This window comes from Lactuca sativa, chromosome 6 (genome assembly GCF_002870075.4).
Source record: "Lactuca sativa cultivar Salinas chromosome 6, Lsat_Salinas_v11, whole genome shotgun sequence".
In the NCBI taxonomy this organism is placed as follows: Eukaryota; Viridiplantae; Streptophyta; class Magnoliopsida; order Asterales; family Asteraceae; genus Lactuca; species Lactuca sativa.
Window position 1 is genome coordinate 12,418,425 of NC_056628.2, and position 17,331 is coordinate 12,435,755.

A 17,331-nucleotide genomic window follows, 5' to 3' on the forward strand; every position below is an offset into this window, starting at 1 on the left:
GCTTCTTCAACCATTTGGCATCAACGCCTTGGTCATCCACATCAACGTGTTTTTAGTTCCATTGTTTCTAGTTGCTCTTTACCAGTTTCTACAAAACAATGTTCTTCATTATGTTCATTTTGCCAATTGGGAAAATCTTTCAAATTATCATTATCTAGTTCCAACATTCAAAGTAATAATATTTTAGATTTGATATATTGTGATGTTTGGGGACCTGCACCCGTTTTATCTTCTGATGGTTATCGTTTCTTTATGTTATGTGTTGATCATCATACTCTTTATACGTGGTTTTACCTGTTAGCTCAAATCTGATGTTTATTCCACCTTCAAAAACTCTATCACATTAGTTGAACGATAGTTGAATTCCAGGCTCAAAACTATTCAAACTGATTGGGGGGGAGGGGTGTGAGTTTCGCAATCTATCTCCCTTTTTCACCTTTCTTGGAATTACCCATCGACGTTCATGTCCATACACTAGTGAAAAAATGGCATTATTGAGTGTTGCCATCATCACGTTGTTGAAACTGGTCTTGCCCTTCTTACACAAGCAAACCTTCCACAACGTTTTTGACATTTCGCCTTTGAAACTTCTGTCTATCTCATTAATTGTCTACCATCCCGTATCTCTTCAAACAAGTTGTCGTTGCAACATGTTTTCAATAGAAAACCTGATTACTCATTCCTTCGGGTTTTCGGTTGTCAATGTTTCCCACACTTCCGACCATATAATTGACACAAAATGGATTTTCGCTCCACTCTATGTGTCTTCATGGATATAGTCCTCTTTATCACGGGTACTGATGCTTTGACCCTGTCACGGACCGCATTTACATCGTCTGTCATGTCCGCTTCAATAAAGGTGTCTTTCCTTTTCACTCTCCTTCACCATCACCATCCAACCCCAATACATCACCCATTTATGTCTCTACTTTTCCTACTCATGTAGCAAGCACACTAGAGCTCTATCCCGAAGCACCCACTACTAATGAAAACAACATTCCTACACCTACATCTCCTACCTCACCACCTCCCCCTCCACCACCCCACCCCACCCCCTCGCTCTCGGCCTTCTAACCTTCACCAAAATCTCAAGCGCAAAACCCCTTACAGCCCATCTGCATACACCGTCACTATACCTTCCTCTCTTCTTACTGAACCCACTTCGTTTTCTATTGCCAACAAGTTTCCAGAATGGCATAAAGCAATTTTTGATGAATTCCATGCACTTAAAAAATGGAACCTGGTCGCTTGTTCCTCCTGTGCACATTTCCAATATAATTGAATGCAAATGGGTGTACAAATTAAACGAAGATTCACATGGAAAAGTTTCTCGCTACAAAGTACGACTTGTCGCTAAGGGGTCCAAACAACAACCAGGCATCGACTACCACGAGACTTTTATTCTGGTAATCAAAGCCACTACTATTTGAGTGATTCCTTCCCTAGTCATGACCAACAAATGACCCTTATGACAGTTGGATGTCCAAAACACATTCTTGCACGGTGATCTCAATGAAACAGTTTTTGTCTGACAGCCATTAGGTTTTGTTGATCCTAGCAATCCTGATCATGTATGCCTTCTTCAAAAATCTCTTTATGGACTCAAGCAAGCCCCACGAGCCTGGTTCACTCGACTGTCGACGACTCTTCATCGTCTTGGATTTTTAGGATCCAAAACAGATCCCTCTCTCTTCATTCTCAAAACAGATCGTGTTATTGTTTATATTATTGTTTATGTGGATGATATTATTGTTACAGGTAATGACACTACGGCTATCAATCAGATCATTCATCAATTGGGATCTACCTTTGCCATCAAAGATCTTGGCTAACTTCATTACTTCTTGGGTATTGAAGTTTTTCCCCATGGCCATGACATTCTTTTGTCCCAACGCAAGTACATTTTGGACATACTTCAGCGCTCCTGTCTAACTGATTGTAAGTCGGTATCATCTCCCATGAGCACTACTCAGATCTTGACTCCCGATGATAGTCCATACCTCTCCAACCCTGTTTCCTATCGACAAACTGCTAGAGCACTTCAGTATGTTACACTTTCTAGACTTGATATTGCCTTTGCAATCAATAAGGTATGTCAATTCATGAATACTCCCACTAAGAACCACTAGTCTGTTGTCAAAAGGATATTGCGCTATCTCAAAGGCACTGCTAATTTTGGTCTATTTCTTCGTCACAACTCAGACTTCTCTCTTCAAGCATTCACTGATAGTTGTTGGCAACCTACTGACGGTTCAAAAATTAACGTCTTCTATGATTCTTATTGGGTTGGTTGTGCGGTCGATCAGCATTCCACGAGAGGATTGTTGTTTATTTGGGGTCCAACTTGATCTCCTGGAATGCTCACAAACAACAAACTGTTTCAAGGTCCTCCACGGAGTCCGAGTACAAGGTTCTTGCAAACACTGCTGCTGAGTTGCTTTGGCTAAGGGCTCTCCTAAATGAACTGGGAGTTTCTACAAAATTCTCTCCCACACTATGGTGTGACAACCTCGGAGCCACATATCTCTCTGCAAATCCGGTTTTTCATGCTCGAACAAAACATGGTGAAGTAGATTTTCATTTTGTTCGTGAACAAGTTGCCCGAGGTTAATTAAAAGTACAGTTTATATCTACCAATGATCAGATTGTTGATGTGTTCACAAAACCTTTATCGTCTCGAAGATTTCTTTTTTTACAGTCTAAGTTGTAGGTCGTTCCCCGCCCTCATGTTGCGGGGGAATGTTAGACATATGTTTAGATAGTCTATTGATAGTGTTTATATTAGAGGGTATCTAAATGTAACTATCTAGCCTATATATAGGATTGTAATCTATACTTCATAATATACAATCAATTACACTTTACATGGTTTAACTAAAATGTATAGTCCTATTGGGTTATACACAAAATACAGAAGGACTAGTTACTAATTCATCTTTATTATGATAATCTATTATAAGCTATTAAGCTTAATGGTTTAACTTGTAATTAATTAAATTGTATAAGATATGCTTATACATATTTAGCAAGTTAATAAAGAAAATGATAATATATTATATTTGACTTAATCTAATATTTATGCGTTTTAAAATCCAAGAATTGTGGTTCACGAAATTTTGATGAAGGTGGATATATGTTCTCGGCACTCTCAACAAACGAATGGATTAAAAATGTGGCTCACTCACGATTTGGACAATAAAACTCAAAAAGAAAGAACGTTGTTTTTTTTTGTTGGCCGAAGTCAAGAGAAAGAGCACAATAAGATTCAATTGTTTTCTTTTCTTTGTTGTGCAATCAAGTGATTGAAGCCTGCGGGTGTCCTTTTTGTCTCTTACGTTTCAAGAGGTAAAATCATTTTTTCCTATATGGTTTATTTTGTTGAATGTAATTGCAAGATCCACACTAATACATAAAGATATTTTTGATGTGGTTAAAATGATTAATAGATGCGGGTATTAAACTGTACCAAAAAATATCGCCTCAAAAAATACTCTTATTTACTAATGCGGTTATAAAACCGTCCCAAAAAATAAAACAACCGCACCAAAAAACAAATGTTTTTTCCATTAAAAAATGAGTACAACCACACACACTATTAAATGCTACAACCGCTCCACTAAAAAAAACCTCAAGAACACCACCATTACAATGATAAACCGTTTAATTTACATTACAAAAACAAAACTACAAAAAAACATAAAAGATGTAAAGGCATAAACCATAAAATGAAGGAGATTCAAATTATTTAACAAAAAATCTCATTTTTTTCTAACCTTTTCATCATTGTATCTGTTAGCATTTCGATGGTACACTCAAAATCTCTAATCGGATGAAAGTCATTGTTTTTCTTGAATGGAGAATGAAGATTTTATGAAATTTGTACCCATAATAAATCCGAAATTGATCATATAACAGAAACTAACTTCCTATCTTAAAACTGTCATATGGTAGTTACATGAAAACAAATTCCTGTCAAAAAACGGTCATATTACCAGTCACAAACTAACTTTAAACTGAGTCTATAAATGGATCACAAAATCGGGTGTTTTTACAAAAAATACGGATTTCTGAGATATTTTTTATACATAACTTATATAAAAAGAATTACCGCACTGACCTGGCAGCTCGACTCCAGCCATCGGCTCTGCCCCTTGGACCCCGTCAGGGGCTGTCGTCCCTTGGACCCCGCTCCCAGGGGTGCATCCCCCGGACTCCTGTCAGATCAGGGGCTTCGCCCCTAAATAGCAGTTGTAACGCCCGTAGATCAGCACTAGTCAATTTAGAGACGATAGGCGTCAAAAATGAATTTTTGATGAAAGATTATTTAGAATGAATAATCTTAACTAAGTTATAGTATATGTTACAAGGTTTTCGTGCATATATAGAACGCTGAAATCCGAGTTATAACGAAGAAGTTACGACCTGTCGAAGTTTCGCGACAGAACCAGCACGACACAGCGTGACGTAAATGTTAGAGCGATATTTAGCCTTAGTGATCTAAACGAAAGTTGTAGAGTTCGTTAAACCGTGATCGTGCATAAAAAGAACGTCCATATCTGACTTCGTATGAGGAAGTTATGATTTTTCTAAGTTTCAGCTTAGCAGTATGCAGCCTGAATACTCGATTTGAGATCGAGCGGTTTTTAGCCGAAACAATCTAAACGAGAATTGAAGATCTCGCTGTTAGTAGTGAAACGATGAAAAGTTAGGTGAGAACGAACGTCAGAAAAAGAAGTTATGAATTTATAACAAAGTTTTTCTGTCCCGGCCTTCTAAAAATAATTAATAAAAAAAATAAAGTCAAAATTAGCCGACGGAGTCTAAATGAAAGTTATAGAGTATGGTCTAACCTTCGTGTGGATATAAAGAACGTTGAAAACGGAGCTCGTATGCGAAAGTTACGCAATTTAGAAGTTGACGAGTCAAATTACGCCGAGCGTAATTTGAGTACGCCCAACGTACTCAGTCGGATGCAACTTGTCTGACCAATACTCGAGTGCCACTAGTCGACACACGCAATGACGTCAAAGTACGCCCTGCGTAACTCGAGTACGCCCCACGTAATTTGAGATTACGCCCCGCGTAATCCCAGACCCAGCAACCTATAAATAGAACTCGAGATCAGCCATTTCCTTGCGATTTTTCTTACTTTCTCTCTAATTTTTTGCCTCGATTTGCGTGCCAATCATATCCCGAAGCCCCGGCATTATTCCCGAGCCCCGAAGCAAGATCCGAAGCCCCGAGGATCCCAAAGAGCATTATTCCCGGGTCGAAGCGTGCTCGCGAGGAGCCGGTTTTTGTGAAGATCTTCCAGATCTACGGAGAAACACTACTTCTGCAAGCCGTAGTGCTGCCCGATCATCTTCTGATTAGGTGAGTGTATAGTCACTTTCATCTTACACATAAATATGAAGTATTTTATAAAATACGTGCTATGTGTTATATATTAATTATCTATTTGAGATGGATTTGGAATTGATGTTTTTATATGGGTGTTAAATGATTTAAATTGTGTTTGTATTTATATCTACAAAAATGTTGGGTAGAACATGGGTAGATGGAATAGTTGGTGACGATGCGACTTCATGCCTATTGAGTAAGCCTTGGTGACGATGCGACTTCGTGCCTATTTGATAAACTTTGGTGACGATGTGACTTTGTGCCTTTTGTGTAAACCCAGGTGACTATAAGACGTAGTGCCTATTGTGTAAACCCAGGTGACTATGAGACGTAGTGCCTGTTGTGTAAACCCTGGTGACTATGAGACGTAGTGCCAATTGTATGAACCCTGGTGACTATGCGACGTAGTGCCTGTTGTATAAACCGTGGTAGCAAATGGACTGTGTTCCAGTTCCTCAGGTAAACCCTTAGGAATGAATGAAGAAAGTATAATCGATTCTTAGGGTAAAACCTTAATAAATAAAGAAGATAATGGGGATGGGTATTTGGGTTGATTGTTGATAATTGAATATAATAAATGTATTATTGTGGGTTGAAAACCCTATATGCTCACCAGGCTCCCAAGCCTGACCCACTCAGTTTTCTTTGTATCACAGGTATCAATACGAAGACATAATTCACTGAGAGAATAAAGGAGATGTAAATCATTAGTGTAAATAATTGTAAGTTCTGTTTATGCTTATGTGTCTGTATGGGAACATGACATCCCGAGATTTTGTTATATAATGAAAATACTTTTCTTTAAGAAATGCTTTGATAAATTCTTATCATATTTATTTTATTTTGGGGACAAATTCCGCAACAATTTTCTTTAAACGATTACTCTGATTTTAAAAACAAAGCATAAACAAATCGGTCTTTTCTGGCCGAGATTTTGGGGATGTCACAGTTGGTATCAGAGCATTAGTTTAAGCGAACTAGGAATTTGTAGGAAATTTCTAGACTTAAACTTAGAATGCTAAGTAATGATTGTGAGGAGTGTGTCTAAAATATGTTAGGTAGTATACCTAAATTGACACAAGCACTAGTATATTTTAGGAGTGATGCCTAAAATGCTTTTACGTGCTAAATGTTTTGTGTGATAGCTATATTAATGCTATTATTTGTTCGGATCTATGGTCTGTTGCCGACCGGATCTGGAAACCTTATGTGTTTAGGATTCTAAGCGTATGGCTACGATATTAGAACTAGCATGTAAACGTTTTGGGGTGATAAGGATATTTATATGTTTATCGTAATTAAAGCTTTCTTATCTTAAAATTCTCGCTTGGTACACCGAATGTCTGCTTGGATGTACAAAAGGTCATGGTGAAGACTTGTAGAGAATTGAGTAAATGGAGGAAATAAAGAAGGCTTATGATAGTGAATGACTATCGGAAGATATCGTAAGAGTGGTATCTTGCCTTTAGAGTATGTCTTATGAAAGAAAAGTACGTTTAGAGGAGTACGGTACATCTAAAGTACACCTTCGATTGGCAGGATGATGGAACGATTGGTCAAGTTCTTGAAGTTGTCTCATTGTCTGATATTTTCATCACCAATCGAGTTGAAGTAGAGTTGATGATTGAAGATTGAGCAATGAAGAAGTCCTAGTAGAGTCTAGGGAAATTGTTTATGATTACTTGGACACATTCGTATGTGTTAAATTGTTTTGTGATTTTCTTGTATGGTGACTTGGTCGACTACGGGACAATACTTGGGACGAGTATGAGTAGGTGTGAAAGGTAGTAGATGCATATACTACCGGAAGCACATGACTCGCACTTGGATCAGGGAAAGTCACAAGGTTACCAAGAAGCTAGTGATTGATTCCATTTTATTCTGGTATGTCATTACCATTGTTTCGGTAATGACTAGTAAGATGATTCTTGTTCCGACCCTAGTGGTCATGTTTAAATTTGAGTTCGACTACGAGGAGTATGTTACGTGGTCTAGAGGACCAAGTTAGATGTAACATCTGACTTAAGTCAGAAGGTTGAAGTTAATGCGATTGATAGTGTCGCGCTCGTTGTTAAAAGAAGTTTGTAGGCAGAAATGCTACATGCTGAAATGTGATTATATCACGTTAGAATATGAAGGAAGGTATATTCCATTTTGGAATTTAACTCTAAGAGACCTGAGTCTAAGCATTACATCATTCGATGAGAGGTCAGTAGAGCACGACCCGTCGGTTTGTTACAATAGATAAAGGAAAGTATTTATCCTGAGAAGAAGAAGGAGTCCATAATAACGACTTATTTGGTAACTCGAAGGTTGCGATTGAAAGTACAACATAGTACGATAAGCATAGGCAAGATTGAACATCGTCTGCGATCAAGAAATCCATAGAGTTAAATACTCTTTCGAGGAAACATAGAATTTACGGTTATTACCTAGGATGAAGAGATAGCGTATGGAATCATTATACAAGTTCTATTTTCATTGATGATTCCGGGACATAATCATCCTAAGGAGGAGATAATTGTAACGCCCGTAGATCAGGGCTAGTCAATTTAGAGACGATAGGCATCAAAAATGAATTTTTGATGAAAGATTATTTAGAATGAATAATCTTAACTAAGTTATAGTATATGTTACAAGATTTTCGTGCATATAAAGAACGCCGAAATCCGAGTTATAACGAAGAAGTTATGACCTGTCGAAGTTTCGCGACAGAACCAGCACGACACAGCGCGACGTAAAAAGTGAATTTATGTTAGATCGATATTTAGCCTTAGTGATATAAACGAAAGTTATAGATTTCGTTAAACCATGAGCGTGCATAAAAAGAACGTCCATATCTGACTTTGTATGAGGAAGTTATGATTTTTCTAAGTTTCAGCTTAGCAGTATGCAGCCTGAATACTCGATTTGAGATCGAGCGGTTTTTAGCCAAAACAATCTAAACGAGAATCAAAGATCTCGTTGTTAGTAGTGAAACGGTGAAAAGTTAGGTGAGAACGAACGTCAGACAAAGAAGTTATGAATTTATAACGAAGTTTTTCTGTCCGGCCTTCTAAAAATAATTAATAAAAAAATAAAGTCAAAATTAGCCGACGGAGTCTAAATGAAAGTAGTAGAGTATGGTCTGACCTTCGCGTGGATATAAAGAACATCGAAAACGGAGCTCGTATGCGAAAGTTACGCCATTTAGAAGTTGACGAGTCAAATTACGCCAAGCGTAATTTGAGTACGCCCAGCGTACTCAGTCGGATGCAACTTGTCTGACCAATACTCGAGTGCCACCAGTCGACGCACGCAATGACGTCAAAGTACACCCTGCATAACTCGAGTACGCCCCGCGTAATCCCAGACCCAGCAGCCTATAAATAGAACTCGAGATCAGCCATTTCCTTGCGATTTTTCTTACTTTCTCTCTAAGTTTTTGCCTCGATTTGCGTGCCAATCATATCCCGAAGCCCCGGTATTATTCCCGAGCCCCGAAGCAAGATCCGAAGCCCCGAGGATCCCGAAGAGCGTTATTCCCGAGCCGAAGCGCTGCCTACGAGGAGCCAGTTTTTGTGAAGATCTTCCAGATCTACGGAGAAACACTACTTCTGCAAGCCGTAGTGCTGCCCGATCATCTTCTGATCAGGTGAGTGTATAGTCACTTTCATCTTACACATAAATATGAAGTATTTTATAAAATACGTGCTATGTGTTATATATTAATTATCTATTTGAGATGGATTTGGAATTGATGTTTTTATATGGGTGTTAAATGATTTAAATTGTGTTTGTATTTATATCTACAAAAATGTTGGGTAGAACATGGGTAGATGGAATAGTTGGTGACGATGCGACTTCATGCCTATTGAGTAAGCCTTGGTGACGATGCGACTTCGTGCCTATTTGATAAACCTTGGTGACGATGTGACTTCGTGCCTTTTGTGTAAACCCAAGTGACTATGAGACGTAGTGCCTATTGTGTAAACCCAGGTGACTATGAGACGTAGTGCCTGTTGTGTAAACCCTGGTGACTATGAGACGTAGTGCCAATTGTATGAACCCTGGTGACTATGCGACGTAGTGCCTGTTGTATAAACCGTGGTAGCAAATGGACTGTGTTCCAGTTCCTCAGGTAAACCCTTAGGAATGAATGAAGAAAGTATAATCGATTCTTAGGGTAAAACCTTAATAAATAAAGAAGATAATGGGGATGGGTATTTGGGTTGATTGTTGATAATTGAATATAATAAATGTATTATTGTGGGTTGAAAACCCTATATGCTCACCAGGCTCCCAAGCCTGACCCACTCAGTTTTCTTTGTATCACAGGTATCAATACGAAGACATAATTCACTGAGAGAATAAAGGAGATGTAAATCATTAGTGTAAATAATTGTAAGTTCTGTTTATGCTTATGTGTCTGTATCGGAACATGACATCCCGAGATTTTGTTATATAATGAAAATACTTTTCTTTAAGAAATGCTTTGATAAATTCTTATCATATCTATTTTATTTTGGGGACAAATTCCGCAACAATTTTCTTTAAACGATTACTCTGATTTTAAAAACAAAGCATAAACAAATCGGTCTTTTCTGGCCGAGATTTTGGGGATGTCACAGCAGTATACTTTCAACAATAACAAAATCAAACAAATATGCACTCCTTAGCATACTAATTTATTCGATAATTGTCAACGTGACATTGATCAACAAATTAATCCCATTACAGTTAAATAATATTATTGATATAAAATCACCAACATTTGATATATAACTACATAAACATACTAAATTACATGTATTTAAGCTATTTAGGAGGGTAGCTACAAAAGCATAATCAAGTTTTCTAATATAGACATGTTCAGTTTCGTCATCACCATCTTCATATGGCCCCTCTTTAGTATCTTGCAGACTTTTAGAGATGATGTCCACATTTGAATTTGTTGCCTCGCTTTCGGTGGGAGTTTAGAAGATAAATGACAAAATAATTTTATCAAAATGCATATAATCCATTTAATCAAAAGGTAAATTACACACGCTATATTAAAGATTACCAACACAAAGGAAAAAACTTGTCTTAATTTAAGTGTCGTAGATAAAAGGCATGAGGGTGTTTTTTTGGGTTTTTATCCACCTTTATATCTTCCCCTACAAACATATGTGCTCTCCTTTGAATGTCACAAGCTTCTTTGCCTAACTCCTTCTTTCTTCCACATCCTAACTTAAGAAATCATAGTAGCAGACACATAGATTAAGAAATTTTATGAATCGAAATTATAAATTAGAATATCATAAACATACCTGATAGTCTTGACGATGGGTTGATCGTGATGGACAAAGATGTTTATAGTAGAGGTCGATGCATCAAAGAGAATTCAGAATCATCACGTTGTTAACCTGAAGTCATGAATCGGCAACAATGGGAGTGGGGTCGACCAAAATCAAAGATGATGGAGGTTGTGGCAGTTGGAATCAACAATGATGCGGACCTAGGTGCCAGGACTCAAGGATGTTGGTGAGGGCGGCAGTAGTTGAAGATATTAGGGTGGTGTGGCCAAATGAAATTAGGTTAAGGAAATATATAAAGGAAAAGAAAGGCATCGCGTGGAGAATGAAATTTGGAGAGCTTTGTCCGGGAACCAAAATATGATGAGGGAGCTCAATCTTTAATGATGCGGCCTAGATCTAAACACAACAATAAATGTTTTTTTTTCTAATGTGCTTTCTATATAACCGCACCAACAAATTATTAAATAGTGCGGTTCTATGATTTATTAATTTAAAATAACTTTTTTGGTGTTTAATGATGCGGTTTTGGGCTACAACAGCACCAAAGAAAATCATTACACTATTAAATACGTTTTGTACTAGTGCCATGATCTACTATTCAATATTGTTAAATGATTTACTATTGTTTATGTTACTTTTTGTTTATAATTGTTACTAAGATCCAACATAATTAAGTTGATCATTGGTCTTTGTATATGACCGATTTCTTGAATTTTGATCCTAAAAAGATTTCTTTATGTAATTTTGATCATTATTTCAATTTTATTTATAATTATTTTTAATCCTTGCTCAATGTAAAATAATTTTATTTTTTGGAACAAAATTTGGAAAACCAAACCAAAAATCATCATTTAAAATTGACCAATAACATTAAACAAACCTCCATAAAGACCAAATTACAAAGAGAAAACTTAGTGACTAAAATTAAAAAAAGCAATTATGATAAACTACGTGAATGCCCGCGCATTGCGCGAAAAACACCTATATAGTTGAAGCCTTTACAAATATATGTTTTTTTTAAATATAACAATAATGTTGTTAAATTTGATATTATAATTCATATACTAAATTAATATAATATATTGATTATTTTGAATTATATGATAATATATATACATCTAGTATAACTGCATTATCTCAATAGTTTGAATGACTTCTACCTGCAAATTACACGTGAATAAAATTAAATATAACTAGAAGGGTGTTCCCCGCGTTGTGGGGATTGGATGGTGTTGCATTTGTGTGAAACTATTGTATATTGCCTGAATTGGTAACCACAGTAAAGTATGTTGCTATTCTTTGTAATTCTCCGATTTACAAACACGGTGGGGCAGAATATCAAAATATTGTTTCCTTGGCTTCCACTTGCAAAAGTAATGTTATCTCTCACAATAAAAAATGTTTCTTCAAGGGTGCATTCGGCTATCATAAAACCAAAAAAAAAAATACATCTAAGAAATTATTTTTAAAAACTAATATTATCTCTCAAAATGCAAACTGCTTACCACTGATCATTGAATTAACATTGCAAATATTTTTGGTTTTGTTGAAGTTGGTCATCTAAGTGTTTCTAACACCTTCACATTGAACACAAATTAACTAACGCATTTTTTTTTAAAAAAAATTTATTTTGGTTTAGGGTTTAACGTTCGCTATAGTAATTAAATTGCAAATTACACCTCTTTAGAAAGCAAATTACCTAATAACTTATTGATCTACTTGTAAGATGTTGAGGTAATAAAGAACGCAAAAGGTATTGTTTACCAAGATGACATACCCTGTAGGATTCGTCTTTAGAAATTATGTAATGTAAGGAATCATATGTCTCTTTATATTTGAATGTGAGGTTTAATTATTACAAATAACATCCAGGACATCTAACCTCAACACCTATTCATAAAATAATAATATTTAATGTTTTAAAAAAAGTAATAAACCATAAGACAAACCTAAAATGGAAAAGAAACTACTATCTTTTAATGACAGAAGCAAATTTTGATAATTATATTCAAGAAATAGCAGTCTACTCACACAAAAAACACAGCATCTAAACATATACAACAACCTGATGAAATGAAGAAGATGTCGTGCTACCTGAACATCTATTTGGTCATTCATAAATACATCATCTTTTTAGAGCAGGAACTTTGCTCAATCCTGGTTTCCTGCATAGAATAGGTGCATGATAAAAAGTAAAAGATTACATTAATAATCATATAAATGTTAAAAGAAATAACAAAATTAAAAGGAACCGACATGTGGACATGATGTATCCTTCATAGCCAACTATAAAACAATTTGTTTACAATAGAAAACAAAAAATAAAATCGTCAATTACAAATGGTAATAGTCCAACTTCAATTGTTTACTTATATAATTAGAATCAGTGAAATGGGAATCCTACCAGCAGCAAATGTTTGGAGTGAATATGAAGTTAAAACCCTACTTCATGAAAGTTTTTGTTTCCCTGTTTGACAATATATAAATAGGTCGTAAAAAAAACATGTCAGTCAAGATATGAACGACATGAAGGGTGTAAAAGTTCATATTAATTCCTGCCTATCGTAAAATGAATGAAAGAGTGAGCAAATTTTAAATTAATTAGGCTACATATTTCCATATTTACCCTGATAGAAAAAACTGTAGATTAAATTACACATACAACACCCACATAAAAACCTCCAATACCAAGTTTCTCTTGAAAAGAAGGTAATCAATCAACAATTAACTAAAACATATTAAATAGATAAAATAATAGCAAACCAACCAACTGATTTGTAGTGTTGACATGATCCTCACTTTAATAGAATGATAAACTTCATTCAATAATTATAATGAGAGAAAGTAATAGAGTCCAAACTGGAAACAAATAATGAAAGATAGAATCAAAAGACTATCAACCATAGAGAATAAAATGGATTTTTATATTTGGAAAGAATCCAAGATGTTTAAAAGCATAAAAATGATTAAAACTTATACGCCACTCTGAAAATATACTCAATCTCATTGATGGATATCTCTGAAAAAAGAGTTTTGTAACATTTGTCTATGAATTATGTATAGTATATTTCAGTGTCGTACACATGATTAGAGTAGTATGTTTGGAGTTCCTCTCCGCATTTGATTGTAATGTATAGGCATACTTCATTATTTACCTAGAAAAACTAACATTACCTTCTTAAATCATTATATAGTTAGTAAGTAATACAAACCTATGTGATTGTTATTGAATTGAAATGAATTGTTTTACTTTAAAGTTATTAAGAAAAAGTGAAAACCCCAATTTGGCATATCATAATTTGATGACCAAATGAGAGAGGAAATATATGTACAGTTTGTTAAAAGTCGTTGAGATAAATAGCTTCATAGCAGGTATTTTCTCCAGGACAAAGATGTGGATTTCGTTTGTATAAATCAGATTATAAAAAATAAGTACATTCCAGTGAAAGAAAATTCTCTAGGGCAATTCGTCGAACACTTTATGAACATTGTCAAAGTCTTTTTCAATAGAAAAAAATGCCTAGCCATTAATGCTTCAACATGCAAAACCTAACCATAAACAACACCATACAACAATTGTTTTTTTGAATATATATACCATTCATTAGTGAGCAAACAGTTAACTTAAAATGAGAAGAAAATTCGGTAATATAACCTGATATAATGTTGAAATCGCATACCTGACAAAACCAATATGTCTCCACGTTAGCTCTCCTACAATCTCAGGAGGATTAACCATATCAAATGTGAGATGTATCATTGCCATGCTGCCAAACAAAAGGAAAGAAAACAACATATCATTTCACCTAAATCATTATCCTCCAAAAATAAAACCATTATTTTGCAGACTAATAATTTTTTTTTACTTTCAAACCCATATTATTTGGCCCATGTTAACCAAATAAATAAGAAACAAAAAATGCAATTCAAATGAGTTCAAGGCACTGATGATTATGAATTGAAACATTTTGGTACTTGGTTAACTATTAGTGCCTGAAATTTGAAGAAAAATGATTAAATTTGAAGTCAAACTGTATCATGTTTGAACAATTAATGAATTGGGGAAAATTGCGTATTTGTGGATGAGATATGAATCAAATGGGATTACTAACTGTGAAATTATAAATCAAAACCCAGATCACCTAAAAAATCACATGTATTTCAATTAGAGTTGCATATAGATGGAAAAAAAAAACCCTGTGATGAATCAATTTAATGAATGGCTCGACCTCTTTCCTTTTTCAGAGTAGTAGAACTAAAAAGAGCCCTAAAATCAAATTAAAAACGGAGTTTTGTAGTCCACAAGAACAGTTAGCACGATAGCAAACGGTAACGACTTCTAATAGGAGGTGACGATCCCATCGATTTGGACTTACCCCTCATGTAAAAAGCAATCAATCGAACCAAATAGGTCCAAATTGAAGAAAGGAGGTGGCACCGACACCTGGACTGTGAAAGAAACCAAAGTATCATAAATTGATACTAATTTGCATAATTAGAACTGACTAAAACACCATAACAGATTGTTTATCTTACCTGCTTCAACTACACTTACAGCTAAAAAAGCTACAATCCATCCATACCCATTAAAGAACCTTTACGACCATACCTCTTATTATCATATAAATTTGTTGTTGCTTCTCATATCATCCTGCATATTTGAGATAATTTAGTAAATCCGATTCTTGTTTATAGCTGAAATGGTTAAGAAAGCTTCAGTTAAAGGGTGAAGACAGTAAGGTTATATCCTTCATTTATCACAACAAAAAAAATGCAATCACATTCCGACTCATTCATCCTCTTCCTTTTCTCCTCCTCCATAAAACCTTCAAATATCTTTATGAAAATAATAGATTACAAATGGCTGATTTATAGAACAATACAATCAAACTAACGATTCAACTAATTGAGAGCTCTAACTCAGATGTAAAAAAAAATTATAAATTTGCAAACACAGGAATTAAAACATATGTGTGTTCAAGAAATTTACCTTGGTGGATTTTATTTAAAGGAAAAAGCTTTTGTAGTTGCTTTGTGCTCCATAATTGATTAAACGATTAAAGCCATTGAGGAAAGACGTACACATGTAGTTAAAAACACAGGCACATACAGTTAAAAACATAAACAGAGAATCAGATTGACGATTTATAGAGAAAGATCTTGGTGCTTCTTGTTTGGATCGGGAAACGAAGAGACACCGATGAGCCATTAGGACCGACCGTCATCGTCGTTGTAATGACCCTCGCCTTCTGTCTCCCTCCAAATGAAATTACCTGATGGCAATTTAGAAGGGTTGATACGGTAGGTCGATTCTCGATCCCGGTAGTGTAAGAAGCTTTAATTGATTTACCAAACAAAACCCAGCTTCTGAAGCCCTAAATCAAAAACACGGCACTGAATTTCAACCGAATGGGGCTTAGAAAAAAGGGGTGGGTCATCGGGATGGCTGCAAACACCGGTTGTAATATGAGGCGGTGTTGATATCAGTGGTTAGATGTCGATGAAGGGGATTTGCGAGCAAAGAGCAGGATGTCGATGAAGGGTTTTGCGAGCAAAGCGGTGGGAGGTATCAAATGGAAAAGATGAATGGGTGGTGAAGAAAAAGGGAGAAGCGGTGGAGTTTCTGACTTGATTCGAAACCAATAACCTTCTGTTCCGGCCTTAGCGGTGTCATCTTCGCCATTACCCCCTCTCCCTAAGCTCCTCCACAACCCTACTCAACACTACCAAACATATGGAAGAAAGAGGTCATGCTTCTATTGCTGTGATTGTTGGTGGACAGAACCATGTGGTGGACGCGGACTGGCCGACGTTCGCTATGGCGGAATCAAAGAGTCGAACAACAGATACGGAAGGGATCATGAAGAAAGAAAAGCAGATGAAAGTAGACAGTGGAAGCGATGGATGAAACTTGAGTGGAGAGCGAGGCAGTGGTATTAGACACTGAATGGTGGAACATAACACGTGGAAACCAAAGAGGAGAAACACATGAACATTCCACCAACAAAAACAAATATACAAATACAAATACAAAGAGGGATCAGTCGGTGGAGGGATGTAGAATAAAAAAAGAATGAAATTGTACCCAAAAATTAGTGTGGCTAATGTCTAAAACAGAAAAAAGAGAGGACCATTTATGGTAATCCCTTAGCTATTTTACTGTAGCTAAGGATGGATAATTTTAATATATATATATATATATATATATATATATATATATATATATATATATATATATATATAATATGGTTTAATGTTATTTATAGTTGTTATTATTGTTAATTAATTTTTTAAAATTTATTTGCTTAATGTTTTAATTTCTATCATTATAATTATTTAAAACATCAAACATTGTTTTTTCATTTTAAATTTAAAAGTATAATCATTTATATAGAGTTATTTTTAACTATTGTTACTGTAAGTTATATTAAACTACTTATTTGAAAACTTTTAACGATTATAAAAATATTTATAGAACATATTTTAGTTAAATTGAGATTACAGTTTAGTTTTTGCATTTATTACTAAAATTTATCACTTTTAACTAATTACAAAATATTCTTTGATTTTTTAAGTGGAAATGAAATTTATATTTAAGTTGACACTGTAATTTTATATCTAAATTAACAATTTAAGTATTTTTGTCAAACTG

The 17,331-nt window shown here is 35.2% G+C and overlaps 1 long non-coding RNA gene across 5 annotated transcripts; it reads right to left on the reverse strand.

The window, feature by feature from the left end:
* Window positions 1–11,772: 11,772 nt before the first annotated feature.
* Window positions 11,773–16,749, reverse strand: LOC111880882 (uncharacterized). Of its 5 annotated transcripts, none has more exons than XR_006184084.2 (8): window positions 15,670–16,749; window positions 15,216–15,515; window positions 15,056–15,128; window positions 14,360–14,446; window positions 13,084–13,146; window positions 12,936–12,965; window positions 12,185–12,844; window positions 11,776–12,101 (listed from the first exon to the last, which is right to left on the reverse strand). It is a non-coding gene; the product is annotated as an uncharacterized LOC111880882 (long non-coding RNA). The 5 variants fall into 5 exon arrangements; XR_006184083.2 differs by having other exon boundaries at window positions 11,777–12,101; window positions 15,216–15,330; window positions 15,670–16,748; XR_002846612.3 differs by having other exon boundaries at window positions 11,773–12,101; window positions 15,216–16,749.
* Between the last annotated feature and the right edge of the window lie 582 nt (window positions 16,750–17,331).